Consider the following 13201-nt stretch of genomic DNA (forward strand, 5'->3'; position numbering starts at 1 on the left):
CACCGCAATACCTTCACTGAACTCCTTAACTTCAGTATTATTTATTTATTTTATTTTACATTTGTTAACCGGGAGAGTCTAACTGGATATAAGTCTACTTTCAGCAGATGCCCGGGAGAAAAGCTCCAAATGATAACATTTTTATAGCTAACAGACAATACATTAAATATTAGTAAAAGGCAGGCTCCACAAATATTAGTATATGACAATCATATGGTACTTACTTGAGACATAGTAGAGCAAAATGGAAGACAGTACATTGGACAGCATTCATGAGATACATTTCATTTACCTCTAGAGAAGCTGAATGTACAATTAGTCCTCCTGTCTTAAGTTAAGGCAGTACATCTGAATTTATGGACAATATAGGTCTGTAACTAAACTATGAATCTAGTTGATAATAGCTAAATACTGAAGTACTAGCCAGGGGAGGTACAGCAGCTTAGTCTGTTATTCATGAAGTTAATTTTAAGTAGTTTCTTGAATTGGATTGAGGAGTTGTTGCTTGTTATATGGGCAGGAAGGGAGTTCCAGATTTTAGAAATATAGTGGCTGTAGATGGATTTTCCTGCCTCGTTATTAAATTTGGTAATCTTAAGGAGGTTTTGGGTGCTAGATATCAAGGTTCTGATAGTGGTGTTGGGTTGAAGTAGTTGTTGTAGAGCTGGGGTATTGCCTGAGTGATGTAATAATTTGTGTACAAGTGATAGCTGATTGAATTGAAGTATTAGTGGAAGTTCTAACCAATTGAGCTTTTAGAGGCATTCACAGTGATGTGTTCTAAAGGATGAAACTGTAGCAAATCTAGCTATCATATTATAACAGCTATCAAGTTTGGTTAGGTCAGTTTTGCGGAGATTGGTAAGCACAGGGGAGGCATAGAGTAAGGTGGATAATAGGTGTGTCCTGGCTATTGTAATTTTGGAATGGTTGGAGAGAAATTGTTTGTTTCAATAGAGTAGACCAAGATTTTTATGAACATTTTTTATGGTTAGGGAAATGTGTATGTCAAATCTAAGGTGATTGTCAATTTCCAAGCCTAGTAGTTTGGTGTGATTGGTAGGGGTGATGGTGGTGTTGTTATTCGAGGAGATTGTAAACCTATCTGAGTGGGGTATAGATCTGTGGGAGCTAAAGAGGAGTAATTTTGTTTTAGCTGGGTTAAGAATGAGGTTTTGCTTGGTGATCCAAGTTTCGGCTAGGGAAAAGCATTCTTGTGTTTGGGAGAGGATGAGGTCTAGTGAGGTCTATATTAGAACATCAAAGTTTCAGAACTTCGAATGTTCTAATATCGACCCCTATTCAGTGAAAGCTGAAAATAGTGAAGTTACAGAAAACCAAATTCTTTCCTAGGGAAAGAATTCGGCTGTCCGTTCCTGTTGCCTCGCTATTTTCAGCACTGTGGTGGAAAGTTACGGGTCGGGTTCAGGTAAGTGTGTGATTGTGTGGACATGAGGGTTAGGGCAGGTTAGGTGAGTTAGGGGTAGGGCGCGGGTCAGGTAAGTGTGCAAATGTGTGGACGTGAGGGTTAGTGCGGGTGAGGTGTGTGTGCAATAGTGACGGACCTTAGGGTTAGGGTTTGGGTTAAGGTAAGTGGGTAGACAGTGGTGTATGTACAGTTTAGTGTAGGGTTAGATGTAAGATTTTAGGTGTATGTGTGTGTGGATTGCTGTTTGCTTGGTGTGTTTGTGTTGTGTGTATGTGTTTTGGAACAGCAAATTTTTTCCCTAGGAAAAAAATTGCTGTTCTGAATTTTCGATGTTATCAGTTTTCGCTTAATAGGGTTTGATATTAGAACATTTGAAGTTCTGAAACTTCAGTGTTCTAATATAGACCCGGTCTAGTGTGTTGGCTGTGGAAATTATGGTGGTATCATCAGCATAATGCACTATCAAGGCTTTGGGAGTGTTGGATGGGAGTTAATTAGTAAATAGGGTGAAGAGCAATGGACCCAGGATGGAGCCTTGAGGAACCCCTAGGAAGACAGGCAATACGGGAGAGAGTTGGTTTTTCCATTTTACAGCTTGCTGTCTACCACCTAGAAAGCTCTTAAACCAAGAAATAGCAGAGATGCTAAGGTTTACAGTGGATAGTTAGTGAAGATGTTTTGCATGGTTGACCATGTCAAAAGCTTTGGATAAATCTAAGAATGTAGTAGATACGAGCAGTCCGTTACTTCTGTGATTATTGATGATGTTAGTAAATTATGTAAGTGCGATGGTGGTGCTGTGAAAGGGTCTAAAGCTGTGTTGCTGTGTGGATAGTAGTTTATTTTCTAGGAGGTACTTCATCAATTGCATGTGTACTACTCTCTCGAGAAGTTTTAATAAGGGGATAGTATAGCTATAGTGCGATAGTTATTGAGTTCAAGAGAGCTACCCCCTTTGTGCAGTGGAATTATATGAGATATTTTCTAAAGCTGGGGTACTTTACACTCGGAGATGGATCTGTTTATTAGGATGGAGACAGGATAGGCTATAGCTTCAACAGCTCATTGAAGGTATTCTATAGGTAATTTATCGGTGTCTAGGGTGGTTGGTTTGAGTTTTAGGAGTAGTTTTTGTATGGTCTTGGTAGGTACTGAGTCGAAGCTGAAGTTGAGGTAACTGATTTTTGTTTCTGGTGGAGAGGGTGTTTTTGTTGGAGTGGGGTAGTTGGGGCTAGGTTGATTGTTTGCAAGGTCTTGGATAGTATCTGTAAAGAATTTGTTGAACTGTGTGGGGATATTGTCTTGGTTATTTACTATTTTAGGAATGGGGGTGGATGTTTTCCCTGGTTGTAATACAGAGTTGACTGCTTCTCAGAATTTGTTTGGGTTGTTTATATGTTTATTCTGTATATTTTGGTAATAGCAGATTTTGTCTGTTTTGATACGTTTTTTGGCTTTGTTGCATAGTTCAAGGTATTTTTGTTTATCTAATTGGGATTTGCTTTTAGAAAAGTTTGTCCAGGCTTTGTTTCTGTTTTTGAGGAATGGTTTAGTATCTAAAGTTAGCCGGGGACATGTTTAGTTTTAATTCTAGTGATTCTGGGGGGGAGGTGTGATGGTTAAGTATATTTGTGAAGGTTGTATTGAAGTATAGTACTGCTTCACTGAGGGCTAAGTATTTTTAGGGGAGTCCAGTTACACCTTTTTAGGTCATTGTTAACTTTGGATAGGTTAAACATTTTTTTGCTCCTAATTTCTCATACAGTTACTTGGGTCAGTTGGGGAGTTTTACTTCTTAGTAGAAATGTAGCTTTGCGGTCGCTGAGGGTGTCTGGTAGACACCCTGCTAGGGATATTTGGGAAGGATGGGATACAAGTATCCAGTCTAGTATGGATTGATGTTTGGTTCTTTTGTCCGTTCTAGTGGGGGACATTATAAGTTGGGTTAGTCCATATAGGTTGTTGTGGGAGAGTGGGTTTTGACTGGAGCAGTTGTGCCAGTGTATATTAAGGTCACTTAATAGGATCTTTTCTTGGGGGAGGGAGTTAGCTATCCATTCTAGGAAAATTTCTGCAATGGAAATATTGTTGCCTGGAGGGATATAGCATCCTATAATATTGATATATTTATTTGGGTTAGGTTTTAGTTTAGTGAGGGTGAGTTCAACGTTTTCTAGGTCTGGGGTTGTGATGTCTAGTTTTTCTAGGACATGATTTTTGTAAAGTATGTCTACTCCCCACCCCTTTTTCCTAATCTGTCATTACAAATGTAATCAGGCGGCGCAGTGGTGCAGTGGTTAATGCTGTCGCCTCACAGCAAGAGGTTCTCTGGTTCGATTCTCGGCTGGGGTTCCTTCTGTGCAGAGTTTGCATGTTCTCCCTGCATTTGCGTGGGTTTCATCCGGGTACTCCGGTTTCCTCCCACATTCTAAAGACATGCTTCTGGAGGATTTCTCCCTGGGCCTCCACTGAAAACAAGATCTGTGGAACCTAGTCGGACTTTCCTGGTCAACAAATGTTAAATAAAAATAAATAAAATAAATAAAAATTATATTGTAGCCTGGTGCTGTAATTTCATTATCATGGATGTCTGGTTTAAGCAAGGTCTCAGTGAATATGACAATATCTGGATGATAAAAGGAGAGTAAGGCATGGAGTTCATGGACTTTGTTCAGGATACTTCTAACATTTAGATTTATAATGAGGAGTATGTTTTTGGCTCTGTGGAGTAAGGTATTATTTAGGTTGGGGTCTGGTGTGTCTGGATTTAGTGGGCCTGGGTTGGGATGTATGTCGCCACAGTGTATGGATTTTGTTTTTAGGTGATCTTTAGGTTCCAGTAATGGTGGAAACACAAAAGAGAAATGATAGTAAGCATGTATCTGCTTTCTTTCATGATCTACCCAAGGCTTTCAGCACTGATTCTCACCCTTTACTCTTACAAAAACTGTCCGGTCTAGGCCTTGATAATTCCTCTCTACCCTGGTTTTCTAGTTACCTCTCTAACAGAATCCAGGCAATAAAATGGCTCACTGACATCTCATCCTTCCTCCCTATTGCAGCTGGTGTCTCACAAGGAAATATACTGGGACCTATCCTGATCAGCATGTTTGTTAATGACCTTGATCTGGCCAATAAGAATGCTACCTTAGTACAGAACACAGATGATTCTACCATCATATGCTCAGCAAACAATCTTGATTCATTACATAAACTGACCCAGGGATCCTTCACTTCTGTAGAAAACTGGCTCACTACCTGCCAGCTATTCCTAAACCATAACAAAATAAACTAATTATCTTCACTACCAAACACCTCACAATAAAGAAAAAGCACCCTTCAGTATTATCTTTTCTGACCATACCAAAATGGAAGTTATCACACAAACTAAGCTTGACTTCCACATTCAGCATAAAGTGAAAAACACATCAAAAGCTAAGCACTCTCTACAAGCCAAAACCAATCTATCTAACACTGCGAGATGCTACATTAGGTTTACCTTTATAATCCTGAATCACAGTGGTGCGATTGTTCATATGAGCGAATCGTAACCATGAAAGTCAGAACAGCAACAATTCCATATGTTCGAAAATCATCAAATCAAAAAGCAGATTCACTGATTTTCAAACATAAACATCGAAAGAAAAAAAAAGAAGTGTAAAGCAGGGGGGCAAGCACCCCTGCACCTCCCATGTGGGGGGCTGTGCCCCCCCCACATCCCTGTACTTTAATATTCTAACTCCGAGATTGCACTATAGTGGGGAAAGGGACCATTTTCTGACCCCCACTATAGTGCAATCCATCCCACAATGTTGAATATGCAATGAGCGAATGTCACTGTCATTCGCTCATTGCACATTCAAACCTTTTTCTGTTTGGCTTTTGCAAACTTTGCAAACAGGCTTTCGGACAATTGCTGTTCACCCGTGTGCAATACGCACACATGAAGGTAAACCGTTATATTACCAATATGCTCTTCTACCTACACTTTTCTACTCAGCACCAATACTCACAAACATCCAACTAACTCAATTAAACCAACCTGAGCAGTGCTGCAAGCTCTCAAAATTTGCAGTCAGCCTCTCCCATAGAGTGCATCACTGTCTGAATATTATACAGACTACTGTATATTATTGTTTTCCAAATGTTAGTGTCATTCTTTTTATTTTTTTTCAAATTAAATTTTTATTGAATTTTATTTTTCAAATCACAAACAAAAAGAGAACATAACACAATCAGATGCAGATTAACATGCATGTTCATAAAAAAGATAGAATACAACATTCATTCTGTATATTACTATTCTTTGTACATTGAAGCATTTCTCCCTGGATCTCAACTGAAAATGGGTCTTGTGCCAAGTCAAACTTTCCTGGTAAACAAAAGCAATAAAGAAATACATAAATAAATACAGCAGGTGACTAGAATCTGGTCACATAAAGAGGAGATGTTTTTGTTGGGCTGTGAACCAGAGTAGTTACGCAGAGTGAAGATTATTAGGTAGCTTCATAAAAGTAAATGGTCTGAAAGATATGTGGGATAGGTGTAACAGAGGAAAGATAAGACGTATGTAACAAAGGAGCAGAAGTATTTGATAAGAGGAACAGAAATGCACCTGAGAACATTATCAGACCATGCACCACTTAGCATAGAGATGAGAGAGCCATACCTCTGAACTTGTTAGCACAAGAAATCTGGACAAAGGCCAAACAATAGGGACAAATTTTAAATATTACTCTTAGAAACTTAGAAAGTTGCTAGAATAAAGGTGTTTGTGTTAACATCTATTTTCTGAAGTAAAATAAACTTTGGAACTCAACTGTCTGTTTAGTGAATTCAATCCTCACCGATTTGCCAGAAAAAGACACATTTTATGAGGAATGGACAAAAAATATGAGGCATATATCTGGACATTCTGCAAATATCTGGACAGTTGAGATGTATGGAAATAACCCAAAAGGTGATCATTTAAAAAAAAAAAAACAAAGGAAAAAAGTGGGGAAGAGAGAGAGAGAGACAGACAGATTAAGGATATAAAAAGGCATAGACCCCAGATAAAAGGATAATAACACTGTAGAAAGAGGTAAAAGAAGAGCACAAGCAGAAGTTACTAGAAGAGTTAAAAAAGATGGCGAGAATGTGAATACTTTAAAAGACTTCATTTAAAAAGAATGGGAGAACTGTAAGACAGGGGAACTAATATAGGGGGAAATGGGAAGGCCTTTAGATGAAAACATAGGGAAAAATAGTGAAACGAAGACAGACAGTAGTTAAGATATAATATTTTGAAAACACCCCAGATCTACAGAGAGTGTTAGCCTGTCAGCTATAGCATCATTAGACCAAAAGAAGTACATGTAAATTAAAAGATAAGATACAGATAACAATCAAAGTATGCTAAGATGGTGTAAGAGATCTTTTGAGTGTACTATGGAAAATTATATAAAGAGCAACATGAGGGGAGAAACTGGCTACAACTATCAAGGGAGTTTATGAAAGCAACAGAAATATAACAAATAAGAAAAGAAGAGGAGAAAAACGGATGTACACAATAACAGGAGAAGAGCTGGAGGAGGAGGTAAAAAAAAAAGTCAATAGGGAAATCACCGGGGTAGATGAGATACCAATAGAACTGAGGAAGGAAAATAGACAACATATTATCCCAATATTGGGAAAAGGTAATATAGAAACTCGGACATCTTATGCAGCAGGCTAAATAAATTACATCTTAGTCTTACAATCTGCATAATGCTTAAAAACATATCAATAATTAGTAGAGGGATGTACAAAATAATTTTTATTACACATATATTGGCAATGATTGCATCCCCTACAAATGTACCTTGCCGTTTAGATTCAACCCTCTTACTCAAACAAATATTGTCAATGTAGCACAATAGTCTCTTAAGAGACTTGTTGCTTTGATAAGAAAAACTGGGTCGTTCTCCCACCACCTCTCTCAAGTTTTCATCTGAAACTAGTATCTGCCAGTTATCATTGATAATCTTGGTGATGGTTCTATTATTGCTAGTATAAGGTGAAATCAAGTGGATAGTTAGAATGCAGGCTGACAAAGGCTTTGGTCTTAATGATAAAATAGTGTTAAGGCCATTTTAACTGAAAGACCATTGATGCATTAACTTATGTTTTATGTGATTTCCTAACACACATATATTTTAAATGTTTTAAATGTTCTTTTGATACATTATTATTAGCTTTAATATATAGTAATATATATATATATATATATATATATATATATATATATATATATATTTACTTTTAAAATTAGCCTTGGAGCCAATGTGTTTTAGAATTTTTTATTGTTTTCATATGCCTTTAAATATGTGGTATGTGATTAATTGAATTGTTGAATTGGTCTTAATTAATTGTTTCACCTATATAAGGGGAGTGTTTTGAGTATTGTACTATTAAAGTCTGATGAAGCATCCATCGAGACGTGAAAGCGCTTACTGACCTGGAATAAATCGTTTACCTGTTGTTGCCTTATGTGTTCTCTCTTTTACATTTTGGATTTCTACATTTATTAAGAGGAGCTTTATCCATCAGCCGCTCATTTATTTATCTTATTTTCTTGTTTAATGTGACTGGTAGAGCATGGTGAATGATAACGGTATTGAATTGGAGTATAATCCAATCCGGAAAGGAACTGCAAGTAAGACTGATACTTTACAAAAGTTATTGTTTGCTGATCAGAATCCGCTCATGAACTATGTCGAAGAAGATGAGACTGATAAAGTTAATGAAATTAATGATTCAGAAAACATTATGTTCTTAAAACATGATCTTGAATACAACATTTTTGCAGCTAAAACGTCTCCCATGGCAACGGTGACATATGGAAGCTTGCATAAACCTCAAGATAGTACCGAGAGGTTTGAGAATTTTTAAAATGCCTACCTACGGAAATACGTTTCCTGATTTGCTATCTAAGTGGCACAGAATATCGAAAAAAGCTATGGGTATATGAAACTATTAATAGAACATTATAGCACACTTGAATGCCAGTTAAAAGTGAAAATAACTGACATACAAGAGAGGTTATCAGCATTGATGGTGACTGCTAGGTTGAATTCTTTCATTGAGCATTTAATTATGCAGATTTCTACATTTGAACATATGCTGCTTATGCAGAAAAAGAGAAAGATTCATAGAGACTTTGCAGACTTTAGGAAAGGGGAGGTCTTTGCTTGGCCGAGACCCAACCCTATTGGTCGTCAAACTGAGAGAACCAGCAGTAATAACCAATCATAGATTGCTTCTACGACAATGGGCATGTCGAATGTTACAATAGAGATACCAACAGCATCATCTAAAGATGCCCTTGGGCCGAATGTTAGGAAGAAGACTAGAATTTTAGAGAAGCAGCATGATAATTCTGTCTTCCCATTTTTCCCTTGCCAATTAAGCAGCAAAGGACTTAACAGATGTGCTCACAGAGCAGAGGAAGAAAAAGAAGAAATAATTCAGAAGAGAGCCAAGTCCAGAACAAGAGAGCTTGGAGCAGATTGCCGTTCGATTAGTACACAATATTTCCAGCTATTCTTTAACTACACGTGAACTCTCCCTTCTCGATAAAGTTTTGTCTTTCATTCCTTCATTAGTTAGTGATAATATGGAACATGTAAGTGATATAAAGAAGTTCTGTAGGAATGTGATGCTAAAGCTGATATATGGCAATACCAAAAAAAATAAAGATATTACACGGTTTAGAAAACCATCTACTTTTTCACCAGCATTACATCTCTTGTTAGAAGCTTTCGAAAAGACTTGTGAGAAGGACATTATGAGTTTGGATAATAGGAAATGAGATTTTTATAATCTCAACTCTGATGAATTTGATGCTTTACATTCATTAAGGAACAACACTGCAATAACTATTCGCCCTGCTGATAAAGGAGGTGCAATTGTAGTGATGAATAGCATTGATTATTTGATAAAATTGAATGAAATGCTCAATGATGTTGATGTTTATACTAAGCTTAACCATAATCAGTTGAATAGATTAGTTCATGAAATGCATGCAGCCCTATATGACTTTTTAATGTCAGGTATCATATATTCTGATCTTTACAAATATTTTTTTAGTTGAGAATCCATATATTCCAAGCATAAGAGGGCTTCCAAAAATTCACAAGAATAGTATGGATCCCCCCTTGGACCTATTGTTTCCAGTCAAGGGTGGTTAAGTGAAGCTATTTCAATATACCTAGAGAAGCAGCTGAGAGTTTTGGTTGACGCATCTAATACTATTTTAAAAGACACACAAGATTTTATTTCTACTTTATCTGGTTTTGTGCATTATGAGATATTTGAATCTAATATTATGTTTGTGACATTAGATGTTGTCTCCCTCTTTACTAACATTCCAAATGACACCGGAATTGAGTATATTAGAGAGTTTCTTAGGTTTGAAAATGTTTCTGGTGAAAGAATTCAATTGTATTGTTTTTTTACTGGAATTAGTTCTAACTAATAATGTTTTTCCTTTAGAGACTAATATTTCCTTCAAACAAATGGAGTAGTCATGGGTACTCCATGTGTTAACTCCTATGCAAACTTAGTGATGGCAGAATGGGAGAGAAATTTTGTTATGAGAAATTATAGATATTCAAGATATATTCCCTACTATAAGCATTTTGTTGATGATGTCTTTTTATGGAGTGGTTCTATAAATGAGTTGTCATGCTTTTTAGATTATATTAACTCTACTACACCATTTCTTAGATTTACTGCTGAATGGTCATCTGAAAAAATTGTATTTTTAGATGTATCTGTGATGATAGATGGTGTTCAAGTTCACACAGAGATGCACAGGAAGGAATGTAGGAGAAATAATCTCCTTCATAGGCAAAGTGTGCATCCTCAGCATATATACAAGAACGTTATACAAAGCCAAGGTTTGAGGATATCTAGGCTCACAAGTTCACATTTGACTTGTGATAGAGCATTAGTTACCTTAAAGAATGATTTTATGAAGAGAGGCTATAAACCTAATGAATGTACAAGATTAGAAAACCCAGATTATATTGATAAATCAGATAGAGGGAGACCAATTTTTAGTAGTAATTCTATCAGCAGAACTTCCGTACATCCATCTAGTAGGATTATTAATTCTCAGAGATGTAGGATGATTCTACCTTATACTAGCAATAATAGAACCATCAGCAATATTATCAATGATAACTGGCAGATACCAGTTTCAGATGAAAAATTGAGAGATGTGGTAGGAGAATGACTAAGTTTTTCTTATCAAAACAAGTCTCTTAAGAGACTATTGTGCTACAATGACAATATTTGTTTGAGTAAGAGGGTTGAATCTAAATGGCAAGATACATTTGCTTGTAGGGGATGCAATCATTGCCAATAAATGTGTAACAAAAATTATTTTCTACATCCCTGCACTAATTATAGATATGTTTTTAAACATTATGCAGATTGTAAGACTAGAAATGTCATTTATTTAGCCTACTGCATAAGACGTCCATGTTTCTATTTAGGGATGATGAATCGTAGCCTAAGAGACAGAGTTAGAGAGCATATCTATGCCATAAGTAAGGAGGATGAGGGAAATGAGTTAGCCAGACATATTTTACAACATAATACTACCCATAGATTCCTTTTTTGGGTGCTTGAGTTAGTTCCAAAGACATGTAGGTTAGGTAATTTTAAAGTTCAAACAGAACAGCGTGAAATGAAGTGGATAGTTAGGATGCAGGCTGACAAAGGCTTTGGTCTTTAATGATAAAATAGTGTTAGGCCATTTATAGCTGAAAGACCACTGAGGCATTAACTTTTGTTTGATGTGATTTCCTAACACACATATATTTTAAATGTTTTAAATGTTCTTTTGGTACATTATTAATTATTAGCTTTAATATACAGTGATATATATATATATATATATATATATATATATATATTTTTTTTTTTTTATATATATATATATATATTTACTTTTAAAATTTGCCTTGGAGCTAATGTGTTTTAGAATTTTTTATTGTTTTCATATGCCTTGAAATATGTGGTATGTGATTAATTGAATTGTTGAACTGGTCTTAATTAATTATTTCACCTATATAAGGGGACTGTTTTGAGTATTGTACTATTACAGTCTGATGAAGCATCCATCGAGACGCGAAATCGCTTACTGACCTGTAATAAATCATTTACCTGTCATTGCCTTGTGTGCTCTCTCTTTTTTACATGTTGGATTGATGTATTATATCCAGAATGAGGGATATAATGGGAAAATAGAAAATGATGATGCAGGAACAAGAAGAGATTAGACAAAAGATTAAGAACTGAGTTTATGGTCATAATGAGCAGCTACAGAACAGAGTAATAAAATGCTGAGGATAATATATAATAAGAGAAATCTAATCTAAAGAGTTGGCAGTCTGGAGCATAAATCTGCAATTGACACAGTTCTAATAAAATGTTGGGAAAAGAAAATAGATATGTACTATTTGGAAAAGTAAGACAGAAAGATGAGTTGGCAAGAATGTGGACAAGAATATAAACCCAGTCAAAAGAATATAAAGTATACACTATTTGCAATATTGATACATATGATGATGAAATAGAAAAGAAAGAAGTAAAAATATTAGGCTTTATAAGATCATTCATATAAGCTAGAAAGAAGATGCTAATAATAAGAGATTAATAAACAGACTTTATAAAACACTACTAGTGAGTTGAACAATAACAGGAAACAAAATAATAAGGAAATAGCAAACTGCAATGTTTACAGAATTATATCTGGAGACACATCTGTATAGCCCTGAGAATGCAACCAAATTCCAAAAATTCTAAATATTTGCATGGAAATGTCTGCTGGATATATTTTTTCACTCCAAAAAGGCTTAATAAAACGTTTCCTAGATGTAATCAAATGTGTGGAGATGAGGACATGAAAAGGTGAGTGACTGGAAATACAGTTTTTGGAAGTGTGATAAATTAGAAATATTCCATAGAAAATTACAGGAGCTGACTGAAAAAAGTGGGATGTGAATGGAGATGGCAGGAAGTAGATTTCTACTAAAACTGGGTGGGTCAGCTGGGAACGAATGGGCAAGTAAGGACTATAGTAACATTGCTAGAAAAGCTATAATAAGGAAGTGGAGAACAGCACAACAACAAGCAATAGAAGAGGCTATAGGATTAATGAAAGGCATAAGGAAAAAGGAGTTGAGATCAGCGGGAAATGGGATAAGTAAGGAATATGAGCAAAAGTGGAAGTAATGGGATCAGTCTTAAAAAGAAGAGGATCAGATGTCTTAATAGAAGGAAGGCGAGAAGAAGGGAGAGGAAGGGTTATAAAAGAACTGTGCAGTGTACTGATATCCAAATTAAATGAAGTTGTGGTATATAAAGGGATTTGTAACCCTTAGTGTTAGGATGAACCAACTGTATGAAAATACCGTAGTCTGTGAAGGCAGAATTCTGCTATAATGCGTGTGAGACATTAGCGGTCAATGTTGACAAGGTTTCTGTAGATAATCTTTGTACATTTCATAGCTTTTCAGAGTTAGATTAATTGAATTATTTCTGGTATGCAGTACCATATTACTGCAGCCGTGCTATGCAGTTGCCTCTGAATCAAGAGCTGTCATTTTTATTGCGTCTGTACCTCACTAGTCTTCTACTGTGTAGACAATGTCAGTATTGCATCCCAAGAAATCAGTGTTCACTTTATGAAAGTAAACAAATAAAAACGATAAATGTCAGATATAAATGTATGTTTATGCT

General features: G+C 36.0%; 1 protein-coding gene across 1 annotated transcript in view; it reads left to right on the forward strand.

The window, feature by feature from the left end:
* The window catches only part of LOC122815075, a 3014144-nt gene that overhangs the window by 1527486 nt on the left and 1473457 nt on the right, over positions 1-13201 (forward strand). The gene's annotated exons all lie outside the window — the stretch shown is intronic.

Source organism: Protopterus annectens, chromosome 11.part0 (assembly GCF_019279795.1).
Source record: "Protopterus annectens isolate FY-2018-M chromosome 11.part0, PAN1.0, whole genome shotgun sequence".
Classification (NCBI taxonomy): domain Eukaryota; kingdom Metazoa; phylum Chordata; order Ceratodontiformes; family Protopteridae; genus Protopterus; species Protopterus annectens.